The sequence below is a fragment of the Chlorocebus sabaeus genome, chromosome 8 (genome assembly GCF_047675955.1).
Source record: "Chlorocebus sabaeus isolate Y175 chromosome 8, mChlSab1.0.hap1, whole genome shotgun sequence".
In the NCBI taxonomy this organism is placed as follows: Eukaryota; Metazoa; Chordata; class Mammalia; order Primates; family Cercopithecidae; genus Chlorocebus; species Chlorocebus sabaeus.
The window spans coordinates 78,055,707-78,073,707 of NC_132911.1; the positions used below are offsets into that span (position 1 = coordinate 78,055,707).

At 39.7% G+C, this 18,001-nt stretch overlaps 1 protein-coding gene and 1 non-coding gene across 2 annotated transcripts in view; both read left to right on the forward strand.

Moving 5' to 3' along the window:
• LY96 (lymphocyte antigen 96) overlaps positions 1-18,001 on the forward strand; it is a 111,000-nt gene that overhangs the window by 73,513 nt on the left and 19,486 nt on the right. The gene's annotated exons all lie outside the window — the stretch shown is intronic.
• LOC119625022 (U6 spliceosomal RNA) lies at positions 15,116-15,222 on the forward strand. Its single transcript, XR_005241171.1, has one exon. It is a non-coding gene; the product is annotated as a U6 spliceosomal RNA (small nuclear RNA).

Sequence of the window (18,001 nt, forward strand, 5' to 3'; positions counted from 1 at the left end):
ACAACTGCCCTTGTCTTAACTCAAGCATTTCTGCATTTCTTTCTACTGACCTCAACTCCTTTTTTTTTTTTTTTTTTTTTTTTTTTTTTTTGAGAAAGGGTCTTGCTCTGTCATCCAGGTTAAAGCACAGTCATGCAAATACAGCTCACTGCAGCCTTGACTTCCCTGGCTCAAGTGACCCTTCCGCCTCAACTTCTTGAGTAGCTGGGACCATAGGTGCATGCCAACCAGCCAGGCTAATTTTTCTAGAGATGGGGTTTTGCCATTTTGCTCAAGCTTGTCTTGAACTCCTGGGTTCAAGCAGTCCTTCAACCTCAGCCTCCCAAAGTGCTGGGATTACAAGCATAAGCCACTGTGCCCAGCCATGACTTCAACTCTTTAGACAAAGCTTAACTCATAACCAGTTGCTCCTCAGAAAATCTTTGAACCCACCAATGACCTGTAAGATCCCATTTCTAGATGTCTCACCTTTCTGGGCCAAACCAATGTATACCTTACATGTAATGATTTATGTCTTTGCCTGTAAATTCTGTCCCCTGAAAATGTATAAAACCAAGCTATAACCTGATTACTGCAGGCACACATTCTCAGGACCTTTTGAGACTGTTTCCCAGGTCATAGTCACTCATATTGACTCAGAATAAACCTCTTTAAATATTTTTACAGTGTTTAGTTCTTTTCTTCAACAGGCTTCAGCTGTATTTGCACTGTATTTCTTGTAGGTGTGCACATGAGTTTTGGTTGTATTATTCTTATACCTTATTCTAAGACATCACATAAGGAAAAGAAATAAAAGAGTTTCACAAGTTGTAAAGTATTATGCAAACATGAGTAGTTATTGAAGCACAAAGACTTATCCTGTGGGTTTTGTAGTGAGGTTATTTGAATTCAAATTCTGGTGCTCCCCCACTTATTATGTAAACTTGACCAAACTCTATAACTTCTCCATGCCTTGGTTTCCTCATCTGTAAATGAAAATTACTAACATTACTTATCCATTGGGACAACTGAGATGATAAAGAAGACAGAGTGTATATAAATCACTTAACCCAGTTAGCATTGAATTACAGTAGCTATTAAGACAATCTTCACAGCTGAGACAGAAACACATTTCTGAGGCATTTAAATTAAAAGGGAACATTCTGCCATAGTCTGGTAATGGAGGAATGCTCTTGGAGTTGAATGCAAGCCCCTGAATTATACTGGTGAGTACAGAGGTGAAACTGTTAACATGTTATACGTGGCACACTTTGGACATGCAGGACAATTCAAATGTATCTGGACATTCTATGTCTTTATTTGCTAAATCTGGCAACCTTGTATGTGTGGGAAGAGTACCATCTTAGTCTGGGTTGCTATAACCAAATACCTTAGACTGGATAATTTATAAATAATAGACATTTATTTCTCATAGTTCTGGACGCTGGGAAGTCCAAGACCAATGCACCAGCAGATTCAGTTTCTGGTGAGGGCTCACTTTTGGCTTCACAGATGGCACCTCTTGCTGTGTCCTCATATGGCAGAAGGGGTAGTGGTAGAAGAGACCAGCAGAATCCCTCCAGTCTTTTTATAAGGACACTAATCCCATTCATAAGGATGGAGTCCTCATGACCTACTCACCTCCTGAAGGCCCCACATCTTAATATTTTTGCACTGAAGATTAAGTTTCAGCATGAATTTTGGAGGGACACAAACACTCAAATCATAGCTGACACCCCAAGCAGAGGACTCACATGTGCAAAGGTGTGGAGACATGATGGATAAAGGTGTCTTTGGGGATTATTAAGGAATTCAGTATGATGGTAGGATAACATGGGTGTGAGGGAAGCAGGTATGCATATGCATTTTGTGGGGGATGGGTGTGGAGAAAAGAAGTATAAAATAAAGCTGAAAAAATAGGTAGCGTCTAGGCTTAAAGACTTATATTGAGGATTTGTGCTTTAACCTGTCAGCATTGGTGAGACATTGACAGACTGCAGCAGGGAGGAAATAGGAGCAGATTTGTGTTTTTAAAGATTTACCTGGAGGAAGGATGGACCCAAGGCAAGAGACTGGAGGCAGGTGGACCAGCAGCTACAATCTGGTTAAGCTAGGATGAAGGTGTCAACATAAACAGAGGGAGATTCTCCAAAGATAATATCCAAATATTTATCCAAAGATTTATTTGGGAGTGCTCAGGGTATCTGCAAATGCAGAATGTGTGGGCTTTGGGGATCACATCTGTCCAAAGAGGTTCAGGCAAGGGGAAGCTTTTAAAGGCAAAAGAGAGAAGTATAGGTAATTTGTTTTGAAACAAAGAGAACAATGGTTACAGGGGCTCATCACAGGAGTTGACACTAGTTCTTTAGTGGAGACAGTGTGTCAGGCAAGTGTTCTTGTGCATCCCGCTAGCTGTCCTTGTGACTCATGTAGCAAGCTGCAGTTTGGAAAGTCCTTGGCAAAAGTTTTGGTTACAGGCATATGTGCATAAAGCCCTTCAGAGAGTCTTTGTAATAGTTATTATCATAGGTACATGTGCATGACAGCCTTCCCTTCTTAACCTCCCAGCTTTATTTATTTTTTTGAGACAGAGTCTTGCTCTGTCACTCAGGCTGTAGTGCAGTGGTGGAATTACACCTCACTGTAGCCTGAACCTTCTGGGCTCAAGTGATCCTTCCATCTCAGCCTCCCAAGTAGCTGGGACTGCAGGTGTGCACCACCATGTGTAATTTTTTATTTTTTGTAAAGATGGGGTCTCACTATGTTGCCCACGCTAGTCTCGAGGCTTCAAGTGATCCTCTTGCATTGGAAAGTGCTGGGATTACAGATGTGAGCCACTGCGCCTTCCATGTGTTTTTTTTTTTGTTGTTGTTAGAGTTTGACACAGTGACTCCATTTTGATCCTGACAACTTTCACAAAAGCAGAAGTGGGACTAGAGAGGACTACCCAAATTCAACTGATGCTCAGTAGCAGAACTGTCAGAAGTTGACAACCATTTGGATATGGCAATGGTGGGGGAGATGGAGGCGTTGAGGTGTATTCTGAGGTTAATGCTGAGTTTTGAAAAAAAGAAAAATCTTTGCAACTGACATCATAATCAAGATATAAAACATATCCGGGCTGGGCTCAGTGACTTACGCCTGTAATCTCAGCACTTTGGGAAGCTGAGGCGGGTAGATCACCTGGGGTCAGGAGTTCAAGAACAGCCTGGTCAACGTGGTAAAACCACATCTCTACTAAAAATACAAAAATTAGCCGGGCATGGTGGCACATGCCTATAATCCCAGCTACTCGGGAGACAGAGGCAGGAGAATTGCTTGAACCCAGGAGGTGGAGGTTGCAGTGAGCCGAGATCGTGCCATTACACTCCAGTCTGGGTGACAAAAGTGAAACTCTGTCTCAAAAAAAAAAAAAAAATAGAACTTTTCCATCATCCCCCAAAGGTTTTCTTGTTGTCTTTCCAGTGAGCCTCTGCCAATCCTGGGTCCAAAAATCGAGCAGTCTGTCTTCTGTCTCTGTATATTAGAGTTTCCTTTTCTAGATTTCATATAAATGGAGTCATACAGAATGCACTCTTTCACTCAGCATAATCTTTTGAGATTCATTCATGTTGTATGTATTGAGAGTTTGTTTCTTTTTATTGCTGAGTATTGTTATCTGTTATAAAGATACACAATTCATGGCTGGGCATGGTGGCTCACGCCTGCAATCCCAGCACTTTGGGAGGCCAAAGCGAGTGGATCATGAGGCCATGAGATCAAGACCACCCTGGATAACATGGTGAAACCCCATCTCTGCTAAAAAAAAAAAAAGTTAGCCAGGCATGGTGGTGGGCGCCTGTAGTCCCAGCTACTTGGGAAGCTGAGGCAGGAGAATGGCATGAACCTGGGAGGCAGAGCTTGTAGTGAGCCGAGATCACACCACTGTATTTCAGCCTGGGCAACAGAGCAAGACTCCATCTCAAAAAAAAAAAAAAAAAAAAAAGATACACTGTTCATTTACCTTTTGACAGACATTTGCATAGTCTTTGGTTTTAGCTCTTACGAATAAAGCTGCCATGAATACTCATGTACATATCTTTGTGTGAACAAACAATTTCTGAGTAAATACCTAAGAATAGAGCTACTGGGTCACATGGTTAATATATATTTAACTCTGGTAAATTTTCAAAATGTTTTCCAAATTAGTTGTACTTTACTTTCTCACCAGCAGTGTATGATTACTCTACATTCTGTCTAATACTTGATATTGTCAGGGTTTGGTTTTAGTCATTAGTAGGTATGCAGTGGATGGCATTGTGGTTTTAATTCTCAATGATGTTGAGAATTTTTTCATGTCCTTATCGGTCATTCATATGCAATATCTTGTCTTATGAAGGATCTCTTAAAATCTTTTGCCTTTAAACAATTGCTTTTTTTTCTTATTACTGAGTTTTAATAATTCTTTTTGAGACAGTCTCACTCTGTCACTCAGGCTGGAGTGCAGTGGTGCAATCTCAGCTCACGCAACCTCCGCCTCCAGGGTTCCAGCAATTGTCGTGCCTCAGTCTCCCAAGTAGCTGGGATTACAGGCACCACCACCATGCCTGGCTAATTTCTGCATTTTTAGTAGAGACAGGGTTTCACCATGTTGGTCTCAAACTCCTGACCTCAAGTGATCTGCCTGCCTTGGCCTCCCAAAGTGCTGGGATTACAGGTGTGAGCCACTGTGCTTGGCCAGAGTTTTAATAATTCTTGAGATATTATGGATACAAGTCCTTTGTCAGATAAATATGTTGTGAATATTTTCTCTCTGTGATTTATCTTTTTATACAATGTCCCCTGAAAAGCATAAGTTTTAGATTTTCCTGAAGTTCAATCTATTTTTAAAAAATAGTTTGTGTTTTTTTGCCTTTCCCAAGGTCATGAAGATGTTCTCCAACGTTTTCTTCTAGCAGTTTTATCATTTAGGTTTGGGTCTGGGATTTGTTTTGAATCAAAGGTGTAAAGTGGGCATTTTGTGGCTAGCATAGGTCAGAAGTGTTGTGCCCTTCACGCACATATCTTCAGGAGACCTGGGGAAGGAAGCCTTATTCCCGTGATGGACAGTGACATTCACACGTGTGACCAGGAAGAAATCTACGTGGTGTTTCCATAGCATCATTTGCATGTTCAGTTCCCCATCTACCATCCACCTAACACTTTTTTATTTTATTTTTTTTGAGACAGAGTCTCGCTCTGTCACTCAGGCTGGAGTGCAGTGGTGCAATCTTGGCTCGCTGCAACCTCCGCCTCCCAGGTTCACGCCATTCTCCTGCCTCAGCCTCCCGAGTAGCTGGGACTACAGGTGTCCGCCACCATGCCCGGCTAATTTTTTTTTTTTTTTTGTATTTTTAGTAGAGATGGGGTTTTACCATGTTAAGCAGGATGGTCTCGATGTCCTGACTGTCTGCCTCGGCCTCCCAAAGTGCTGGGATTACAGGTGTGAACCACTGCATCTGACCTCTGCCTAATACTTTTAAACTTCATTAATCAGCAGTCAATCAATTTATTTATTTATTTATTTATTTTTATTTGTTTGTTTTTTGAGACAGAGTCTTGCTCAGTTGTCCAGGCTGGAGTGCAATGGCCATCTTGGCTCACTGCAAACTCCACCTCCCGGGTTCAAGTGATTCTCCCCTCTTAGCCTCCTGAGTAGTTGGGATTACAGGAACCCACCATCATGCTCAGCTAATTTTTGTATTTTTGTAGAGACAGAGTTTCACCATGTTGGCCAGGCTGGTCTTGAACTCCTGACCTCAGGTGATCCTCCTGCTTCGGCCTCCCAAAGTGCTGGGATTACAGGCATAAGCCACTGTGCCTGGCCCATTTATTTGTTAGAAAATGAATCAGTAATTTCAATTAGGAGCTGTGAAATAATGAGTTTTAATTAATTCAATTATTCTTCTATACTTCTTAGTTGGCATTCTTCTGTAAAGTAGGGCTGGCTGGCTCTCCTGAATATATTTCATATTAGAAAATTAAGATGAATGCTTAAATCTTTCCCTTTGCCAATTTTCAAAACAAGAATTTGGTTTAATAGCTTCTTTAGATGGCTTCTTTTAATAGCTTCTTTAGACAAAGGAGTCTCCCTCACTCCAGCTTTATCTTTTTTCAGTATTGTAGACTTCTGGGTTTTTACATAACCAATGTATGCCATTTAACTATGATCATTATTCTTTTTGATGCTTATGTTATCATAACTATGTCAGTAAGTTCCCCTTCAACTGACGCCTGTGTCCTTTTGTTATGAGTCCATTCATCTTTGGAAATTTCCTTGTTTTTGAGCGTTACAGAAATACCCCAGGCTCACTTAGTGTCCTTACCATCCTGCCTCTAGAAACAGTTCTCCAAAGAACCTTGCTTTTTCTTTAAAAAAAAAGATTAATTATTATTTTTATTTCCATAGGGAATAGCACTAGAGACCAAAATCAGGATACGAGGGGTTTTTATGTTCTTGACATTTTATGGATACATTTTTAAAAAAATTAAAAACATTTTATATGACATGATTTTGTTTTTTTAAGCAGAAATGTTCTGGGTACTTTGTGCATCATATTGCTAGAAATGAAAATTTCCTTATTGAGTATCCAGTGTCAAGCATTTTACTACACAATTAAGCGTTTAATTCTCACATTAATGAAATTTGCTAGGGCTCTTATTCTCGTCCCCATTTTAAAAATGAGAAAAATGAGACTGAGATATTAGTAACTCTCCTCGGTCACACAGCTAGCAAGTATAGGGCAGGTGTTGGAGCCAGGCAGTTGGACTCCAGAACATGGGCTTATTAGCACCATACTATGATGCTATTCAGTTGTTCAGAAGCATTCCTCATAGGAGACGTGGCAGGAAGTACCTTAAGCAGGATAAATTGTCTTACAAGGACTTTCTTTTTTTTTAGAAGCAAAACTTTTGAAATATGAAGAAACAGAGTTAGAAGAAACAGAAAAATGTTTTTTTTTGTAGAATCAGAAAATAGTTCCAAATAATTCTTCTTCTTTCAGTTTTTTATATTGCCAGCAGAGTTAACTCTTTAATATAGGGTACTGCAACCAGTTCCCAGTTCTCCCCTGGCCACCCTCAAAGTTGAACCCATCTGACTCCAGAATGCCTTCTGTAATAAAAAAAATTGATAATATACGTGAGATTACCTTTAACATCAATATTAGTTATTAAATATAGTAATATCACAAATACTATGAACCACTTCTCAACCCAAGAACTAGAATATTTCCAAAATTTTGTATCTACCAATGTATATTTTCCCATCCCAGTCCCCTGCCTCTCGCCTCCAGGCCTACCTACAGGCTTGCCATCCTATTGCTTTTTAAGCAAAAATATGGTTTTAGCACTAATATTCGTCTAAGAACGATATTGTTCGCCTTTGCTTATTTTGAGAATTATGTAAACGATATGTAGTTATCTGTTTCTTGCCTTTCCTTCCTCAACATTATGTTACTAATATTGATTCACATTGTGTGTAGTGGTGGTTCATTTTCTCTGCAATATCATGTTGCATTGTGTGGATATACCACAATTTATTTATTTATGCATTTACCTGTTGATGTCCATTTGAGTTGTTTCTAGTTTTTTGCTATTGCAAACATTGCTAATGGTCTTGTATAGGTCTCCTGTATGCCAAGTACAATCCCAAGCACAAACATTTTTGGGGATAAATAGGAATGGGATTACTGAGCTGGAGTGTATGTGGAAGTTCAACTTTGCAAGATAACACTAAATAATTTTCCAAGTGGTTGTACCAGTTTTTACTCTATTATCCATTGATCTATATCGTTTTTAATAGATATAGAAATGAATATAAATTTTAAATTTATTAAAATTTATTTTGAATTAAAGTTGTTAAGTGGACATTTTGTGGCTAAATGTCCACAAATTTTAAATTTTCCCGAACTAATGGGTATAAAATTGTTTATCTTGTAAGCCTGTTCACATTTCTGTAAGTCCTAATGAAATCAAAAATTTTCCATATTTTATGGGCCATATCTGTTTTCTGTTCTGTGAAAGGCTTGCTCTTTGCAATTTATTTGTTCTTTTTCCACTTCTAACTGATGCATTATAATCTAACATATGGTTAAAATATAATTATTAGTCCTCTATTGTTGGACATTTAGTTTTTTCCCAATATTTTGCTATTATAAGTAAAGCTGACCTGATAACGTTTTGGGTACCTTCAGGATTTCTTTCTTTCAAATAAACTTAGAAGTGGAGTAGGCTGAGGAGGCAGATACGATCATTTTGTAAAATATTTTGATAATACACTGAAAAGTTACCTCCTGAAATAGTGCCAATCTACCTGATGAGGTTTTTCTCGTAACCTGTGAAACATATAAGCAGTTTTATGGACTTTGACAAAGTTGGGGTGAAAGAGGAAAAGCTTGAACACATAGGGAGGTCCTGGAAAAAGCTGGGAGGGGAGGAGCCATGCTCAGCACAGCTCTTCTGAGAAAGGCCGGGAGCCTGCATGAGTTCAGAGGTGAGCATGTGGGTGCCTCAGTCAGAATTCAACCAGGGGAGCAGGACTGCTAGCAGATATATGTACAGATATAAGGATTTGGGTTTTTGCAACTCAAGAAGTGGGTGAAGTGGTCTCTGTAAGGCTGTTATCCCTGTGTCTGTGTGAGGCTGGAGCTTGAAGTTCATGATGCAGGTAGTCAGGCATAAAAGACAGATGGAAATTAGAGGAGACCGAGGGCAGGTAGGACTCTGCAAGCATGAGCTAAGCCCACACAAACAGACTGAAATCCGTGTCATTTCTTGTTGCCTCTGACTTTGATAGTGTGGCCATTCTGTCTGTAGAAGCCTGGGTCCTTTATTGAGGACCTAACCACATACACCTGGCTCAGGAGAAGAAGCTGAAGGAGGGAAGGGGAAGGCGGAGCAGTTGCAGGTACTGCTGTGGCTTCCTGCCACCAGGTGAGTCAGTAGATCAACAGATGTATGTGAGGGAAAGAAAGAATTTACAGCCACAGGCATCCAACAGTGTGAAAGGTGCTTTCTCACAGATGATCTCATTCAGTCCACACAATAGCCTGTGAAGTTAGAAGTGTTAGCATTTCTAACGCACAGGTGAGTAAACTGAAATTCCAGAGCTCAGTCATGTAGAAAGGAGGAATGGTGATGGGACTGAAAATTTTTTCATTTTTATAATCAGATACTCAAGGGTAGGTTTGCAGTTCTAATTTATGCAGTTTCCCACAACCTGTGGTTACTCAAGTTGGCCCTTGATTGATTAGGGGTAAAAAAAAGAGAGTGATGAATTTATTTATTTATTTATTTATTTTGAGATCGAGTCTTGCTCTGTCGCCCAGGCTGGAGTGCAGTGGCACAATCTTGGCTCACTGCAACCTCTGCCTCCTGGGTTCAAGCAATTCTTCTGCCTTAGCCTCCTGCCCGGCTGAGGTAGGATGCCACCACGCCTGGCTAATATTTGTATTTTTAGTAGAGATGGGGTTTTGCCATGTTGGCCGGGCTGGTCTTGAACTCCTGAGCTCAAGCGATCCGCCTGCATCAGCCTCTCAAAGTGCTGGGATTACAGGTGTGAGTCACTGCACCCGACCTGATAAATTTATTGTAATTTAAATAAGACCATAGTTTTAATTTTGGTTTTGTTTGTTTGTTTTTGTTTTTGTTTTTGAGACAGAGTCTTACTTTATTGCCCAGGCTGCAGTGCAATGGCACGATCTCAGCTCACTGCAACCTCTGCTTCTCAGGTTCAAGTGATTCTCCTGCTTCAGCCTCCTGAATAGCTGGGATTACAGTCTCCCGCCACTACGTCCAGCTAATGTTTTTGTAGTTTTAGTAGAGACAGGGTTTCATCATGTTGACCAGGCTGGTCTCGAACTTCTGACCTCGAGTAATCCACCTGCCTCAGCCTCCCAAAGTGTTGGGATTACAGGCGTGAGCCACTATGCCCGGCATGACCATAGTTTTAAAAATATAAATCTAGACTTTTTTAACACTGAAATTTGACTTTTTAATTATTTTATGTGTCATGAACATTATTTTTCTTTTGATTCTTTTTCTTTCTTTTTTACATTTTTGTTTATCTTTTCAAAAAAACCAACTTTTAATTTTGTTGATGTTTTATATTGTTTTCATTTCAATTTTATTTATTTATGCTCTAGTGTTTATTATTTCTTTTCTTCTACTAATTTTGGGTTTAGTTTGCTCTTGCTTTTCTGCTTAAGATGCATTGTTAAGTTAATTACATGACGTTTTTCTTCTTTTTTGATGTAGATTCTTAAAGGTATAAACTTCTCTCTTAGTACTGCCTTCTCTGTATCCCATAGGTTTTGGTATGTTGTGTTTCTATTATTATTTGTTTCAAGAAAATTTTCAGTTTCCTTAATCTCTTCATTGACCCATTAGTCATTCAGGAGCATATTTTCTAATTTCCTTGTGTTTATATAGTTTCCCAAATTCCTCTTGTTATGGATTTCTGGTTTTATTCCACTGTAGCCAGAGAAGACACTTGATGTTATTTCAATTTTTTTGAATGTTTTAAGACTTGTTTTGTGACCTAACACATGATCTATCCTTGAGAATGATCCATATGCTGAGGAAAAAAAAAATGTGTATTCTGGAGCTGTTGGATGAAATGTTCTGTAAATACCTATTAGTTCGGTTTATTCTATAGCACAGATTAAGTCTAATGTTTCTGTATTGGTTTTCTGTCTAGAAGATCTGTCCGATGCTGAAAGAGGGGCGTTGAAGTCTACAACTATTATTATATTGGAGTCTATCTCTCCCTTTGGCTCTAATATTTGCTTTATACATCTAGATGCTTCAGTGTTGAGTACATACTTACAATTATTATATCCTCTGGCTGAATTGACTCCTTTATTATTATATAGAGAATCTAGACTTCTACTGTGGTTTTAAAAAATTATTTGTATTTTTTATTTTCTGAGACAGAGTCTTGCTCTAATGCCCAGGCTGGAGTGCAGTGGCACAATCATAGCTCACTGTAGCCTTGAACTCCTGGGCTGAAGCCATCTTCCTGCCTCAGCTTCCTGAGTAGTTAGGACTACAGGCATGCCCTACTACAGCTAGTTTTTAAATTTGTTTTTGTAGAGACAAGATCTTGCTATGTTATCCAGGCTATTCTCAAACTCCTGGCTTCAAGCGATCCTCCTGCCTTGGCCTCCCAAAGTGTTGGGATTATAGGCATGAACCACTGTGCCTGGCTTATTGTGGTTTATTTTGGTGACATCAGCAATTTAATGGAAATGTATCGATATAGTTTACCTATTTTAGAAGATAAAGTGAGACTTTAAAAATATATTGTATTTATCTTTAATTTCTTTTGATTAAATAATTAGAAATTCCTATTAGTAAAAATGAGAATATTTGGCTTATAATTTTCATTCTTGAGAAATGATTGTGGGAATGCTGAAAATCATGTTTTAAGTATAAAGTCAGTCCTAGTTTCTTCAACAAGTAAAAGGTATGAAAAGAAAGAGATAAGAACTGTTGCAAATTGGATTCTCTGGAAGCAGATGCTGACACACGGTTTGGGTGCAGGATGATGGTAAGGCGCAGTGCCTATAAAGGGAAGGTGCTAGATGGAAAGACCTGTTGCAACACAGGCCTGGCAAAACTTTGGCAAACCCAGAGTGGCTTTGTGAGCAAATATGGTTTATCAGAGTTGTTCTGCGTCAGGCCAACAGCTGGACCTTTTCACCCCTCCTTTCTCAGTCGCTGAATGTGGGTCGCTCGGGGAAGAGTGTGACCTCAGCTCTCAGTGGCTGATGCTGACCTTGAAGGAGCTGAGAGCTGGAGGCTGTCTGCTGACCCCACACCTCGCAGTTGGGCTTCAGGTTCTTCTTGATGGGTATCTTGGTGATGCCCCTCCATGGCTACCCCCGGAACCATCACAGATTAAGAAAGACTTAAGGGACATCAATCAAATGCCAACGATTCCTGATTCCAACAAACAACCAAGATACTATTTTTTTTTTTTTGAGATGAAGTTTCGCCCTTGTTACCCAGCCTGGAGTGCAATGGTGCAATCTTGGCTCACTGCAACCTCCGCCTCCTGGGTTCAAGTGATTCTCCTGCCTCAACCTCCCGAGTAGCTGGGATTACAGACTTGCACCATCATGCCCGGCTAATATTTTGTATTTTTAGTAGAGACAGGGTTTCACCATGTTGTCCAGGCTGGTCTTGAACCCTTGATCTCAGGTGATCCACCTGCCTTGGCCTCCTGAAGTGCTGGGATTACAGTCGTGAGTCACCACGCCCGCCCCAAGATACTTTTGAGACAATTGCGGGAATATAGATATAGACTGGGTATCCAATGATAGTAGGGGATTAGTGTTAATTTTTTCTTGGGGGTTGAGAAAACATGCTGTTTATATTCATATAACACTTCTGACAGTAGATGTGTGGGTTTTATCCCCCTACATCAAGCAATTCTCCAGCTCTCTGGATCCCAGCTGTGTGTACAACAACTTAATCTAATTCTGAGAATATCTACCTGAAGTTTGCATCAGATCCCATAAGTTAAAGGGCTCAGTTCCTCAAGACTGCCCCTACTTCAGATGTCAATCGCATGTCTGGGGCTCTTGCAGTTCTCAGTGACTGGCCTTAAATTGGGGGTTCCCATAACGAGTTTGATAATTTGCTACAATGACTCATAGAATTGAGGGAAACACTTTACTTATGTTTAGTGGTTTATTATGAAGGACACATCTCTAGAAAATCTAGAGAGAAGAGATGCATAGGGCAATGTATGGGGCCGGAGAGTGGTTCGTGTCTCTTTTCTCTCTCTGGGCACGCCACCCTCCCAGCACCTTGATGTATTCACCAACCTGGAAGCTCATCAAATCTTATTGTTCAAGAGTTTTTATAGCACTTACTCTGAGTCCGCCCTTTTCCAGATACTTCATTAGCATAAACTCAGGTGTGATCTAAAGAGGTGCTTTATGAATAACAAAAGACACTCCTATCACTCAGGAAATTCCAAGGGTTTTAGGAGTTTTGTGCCAGGAACCAGGAATGAAGACCAGGTAGCCTTATTTATACTACAGGTGTGATGATGGAATCATGGTTATGTAAGATACCATAATATGGTGGTAGAATAAGGTACCCAGGGATTTGCTCCAGTAAAGCAACAGCAATAAAAATGGAGGACTGATAGATAAAACAAGAATGATAAATTGTTGATAACTGTTAAAACTAGAGATGGGCTCAAAGAGATTCTCTTTAGTATTCTATTTATGTGTGTATCTGGAAATTCAAAACATAATGAAAAGATAAATATAGAAAAATACATGAAATAAATATAAATTATAATGAATATTATGATATATAAATGTATAAAAATTAAATATATAAAAAATATTAAAACATAATAAAACATTAAAAAAATACCAAAGGTCATTTAAGATAATACCTCGTTGGTAAAAGAGGTAACATGGGCCAGGTGTGGTGGCTTATGCCTGTAATCCCAGCACTTTGGGAGGCCGAGGTGGGAGGACTGCTTGAAGCCAGGAGTTCAAGACCAGCCTGAGAAACAAAGCGAGACCTTGTCTCTACAAAAATTTAAAAAATTCGCTGAGTGTCGGGGCGCATGCCTGTAGTCTCAGCTACTTAGGAGGCTGAGGTGAAAGGATTGCTTGAGCTGAGGAGTTTGAGGCTGCAGTGAGCAGGGATTGTGCAACTGCACTCCAACCTGCGTGACAGAGGAAGACCCTGTCTCAAAAAAAAAAAAAAAAAGAATTATCATAATAAATAGGGGGCATCTATTATTGGGTGTCTTTCATATGCTAGAAATCAACAAGTAAATCCAGAGTAAACTCAGTTTTGAGTATTATGAAGATCTGCCCTAGAGATAAAGCATCCTTCAGTGGCTGCTGACAGCTTTCAGTGGAATATGAGGATTTTCCTGTCGAGTGTGACCAAATGAATAACTGGGAAAGGAGATACAGGAAGATTATAAGGCAGGACAGAAAGCAAACTACTGAGAGCATTTTTGAGAGCATCCAGACACAGTGTCAGGTGCTTTACATACACTGTCTTAATTCTCACAATCACAACCCCATGTTATTATTTAGATTTTCTAGGATTCGCTTTATGTAGATTGGGATATTAAGACTCAGATATTTGGGAACTCATCCAAGTGTTTTTAATGGGATTCCAAGTTAGGTTGTGTTGGGTTCTGAGGCTTTTGCACTGGGTCACTGGAGTTCAAAGCTGGCCACTTCTCAGGCTCCCAGGGAATCTGGCAGCACCCCTGGGGCAGCATATTCTGTCTCTCCTGGAAAACCAAACTGCACTGGTCCTCCCGTGGCTGCTGGGCAGACCCACAGAGTTTCACAGGCCTGGGATGGCCCTTTCTGCTGATGACACTCCTGCCTAACTTCCTGGAACTAGAAAAATTAGAGAAGAAGAAAACAATACTATTCTGAATTTTAACAATACTATTCTGAATTTTAATTAGAAACTCTGAGCATTTCCTCTTCCTAAGGGCTTTCTCTCTCTCTCTTTTTTTGTTCACGTATCTGCCCATTTGTAGTGGTTAATTTCATATGTCAACTTGACTGGGCTAAGGGATAGCTGGTAAAGCATTATTTCTGGGTGTGTCTGTGAAGATGTTTCCCAAAAACATTGGTGTTTGAATCAGTAGACTGAGTAAAGATTGTCCCTCACCAAAGTGGCCGGGCATCATCCAATCTCTTGAAGTCCCAGCTATAACAGAAAGGCGGAGGAAGGGTGAATTTTCTCTCTGCTTGAGCTGGGACATCTATCTTCTGCCCTTGGACATCAGCACTCCTGGTTCTGATGCCTTCACACTCAGGCTGGAATTACTCCATCAGCTTTCCTGGGCCTTCAGCTTGAGACAGCAGACTGTGGAGCTTCTCAGCCTCCATAAAATCATGGACCAACCTTTCATAATAAATCTCTTTCTACATATCTCTCTAAGTATCTTACTAGGTCTGTTTCTCTGGAGAACCTGACTAATACACCATCTTCAGGTAATGCCCTTTGTAATTTATTGTCTGCCAGTATGTTGGGAGTATACTGGTCTCCATTAAAAGCTGTCTAACAACTTTGGAAGAGGATTATAAGGGAGTTTTATCAATAGATAGTTATAGTGTTCACTTTGGCAGCATGTGTATTAAAATCGGACTAATACAGAGAAGACTAGGATGGCTCCAGTGCAAGGATGACACACAAATTTGTGAAGTGTTTAATTTAAAAAAACAATAATTAATAGGCTACCAACCAAAAAAAGTCCAGGACCAGATGGATTCACAGCCGAATTCTACCAGAGGTACAAGGAGGAGCTGGTACCATTCCCTCTGAAACTATTCCAATTGATAGAAAAAGAGGGAATCCTCCCTAATTAATTTTATGAGGCCAGCATCATCCTAATACCAAAGTCTGGTAGAGACACAACAAAAAAAGAGAATTTTAGACCAATATCCCTGATAACCATCGATGCAAAAATCCTCAATAAAATACTGGCAAACCGAATGCAGCAGCACATCAAAAAGCTTATCCACCATGATCAAGTGGGCTTCATCCCTGGGATGCAAGGCTGGTTCAGCATATGCAAATCAATAAATGTAATCCATCATATAAACAAAACCAAAGACAAAAGTCACATGATTATTTCAATAGATGCAGAAAAGCCCTTTGACAAAATTCAACAGCTCTTCATGCTAAAAACTGTCAATAAGTTTGGTATTGATGGGACATATCTCAAAATAGTAAGAGCTATTTATGACAAACCCACAGCCAATATTATACTGAATGGGCAAAATCTGGAAGCATTCCCTTTGAAAACTGGCATAAGACAAGGATGCCCTCTCTCGCCACTCCTGTTCAACATAGTGTTGAAAGTTCTGGCCAGGGCAATCAGGCAGGAGAAAGAAATAAAGGATATTCAATTAGGAAAAGAGGAAGTCAAATTGTCCCTGTTTGCAGATGACATGATTGTATATTTAGAAAACCCTATCATCTCAGCCCAAAATCTCCTTAAGCTGATAAGTAACTTCAGCAAAGTCTCCAGATACAAAATCAATGTGCAAAAATCACAAGCATTCCTATACACCAATAGCAGACAAACAGAGAGCCAAATCATGAGTGAACTCCCATTCACAATTGCTTCAAAGAGAATAAAATACCTAGGAATACAACTTACAAAGGATGTGAAGGACCTCTTCAAGGAGAACTACAAACCTTTGCTCAATGAAATAAAAGAGGACACAAACAAATGGAATAACATTCCATGCTCATGGATAGGAAGAAGCAGTATTGTGAAAATGGCCATTCTGCCCAAGGTAATTTATAGATTTAATGCCATCCCCATCAAGCTACCAATGACTTTCTTCACAAAATTGGAAACAACTACTTTAAAGTTCATATGGAACCAAAAAAGAGCCTGCATTGCCAAGACAATCCTAAGCAGAAAGAACAAAGCTGGAGGCATCATGCTACCTGACTTCAAACTATACTATAAAGCTACAGTAACCAAAACAGCATGGTACTGGTACCAAAACAGATATATAAACCAATGGACCAGAAAAGAGTCCTCAGAAATAATACCACACATCTACAACCATCTGATCTTTGACAAACCTGACAAAAACAAGAAATGGGGAAAGGATTCCCTATTTAATAAATGGTGCTGGGAAAACTGGCTAGCCATATGTGGAAAGCTGAAACTGGATCCCTTCCTTAAACCTTATACAAAAATTAATTCAAGATGGATTAAAGACTTAAATGTTAGACCTAAAACCATAAAAACCCTAGAAGAAAACCTAGGCAATACCATTCAGGACATAGGCATGGGCAAGGACTTCATGTCTAAAACACCAAAAGGAATGGCAACAAAAGCCAAAATTGACAAATGGGATCTAATTAAACTAAAGAGCTTCTGCACAGCAAAAGAAACTCCCATCAGAGTGAATAGGCAACCTACAGAATGGGAGAAAATTTTTGCAATCTACCCATCTGACAAAGGGCTAATATCCAGAATCTACAAAGAACTTAAGCACATTTACAAGAAAAAAAATCAAACAACCCCATCAAAAAGTGGGTGAAGGATATCAACAGACACTTCTCAAAAGAAGACATTTATGCAGCCAACAGACACATGAAAAAATGCTCATCATTACTGGCTATCAGAGAAATGCAAATCAAACCACAATGAGATACCATCTCACACCAGTTAAAATGACGATCATTAAAAAGTCAGGAAACAACGGGTGCTGGAGAGGATGTGGAGAAATAGGAACACTTTTACACTGTTGGTGGGACTGTAAACTAGTTCAACCATTGTGGAAGATAGTGTGGCGATTCCTTAAGGATCTAGAACTAGAAATACCATTTGACCCAGCCATTGCATTACTGGGTATATACCCAAAGGATTATAAATCATGCTGCTATAAAGACACACGCACACATATGTTTATTGCAGCATTATTCACAATAACAAAGACTTGGAACCAACCCAAATGCCCATCAATGATAGACTGGATTAAGAAAATGTGGCATATATACACCATGGAATACTATGCAGCCATAAAAAAGGATGAATTCATGTCCTTTGTAGGGACATGGATGAAGCTGGAAACCATAATTCTCAGCAAACTATTGCAAGGACAGAAAACCAGACACCGCATGTTGTCACTCATAGGTGGGAACTGAACAATGAGAACACTTGGACACAGGGCAGGGAATATCACACACTGGGGCCTCTCATGGGGTGGGGCGGGGGAGGGATAGCATTAGGAGATATATCTAATGTAAATGACGAGTTAATGGGTGCAGCACACCAACACGGCACATGTATACCTATGTAACAAAGCTGCATATTGTGCACATGTACCCTAGAACTTAAAATATGATAATAAAATAAATAAATAAAATTAAAAAATAAAAAAGGTATTTTTTTGTGTTGGATAGTGGATTTTATGAAAGAAAGTGGATTTCTTTTTTTTTTTTTTTTGAGACAGGGTGTCACTGTGTCACC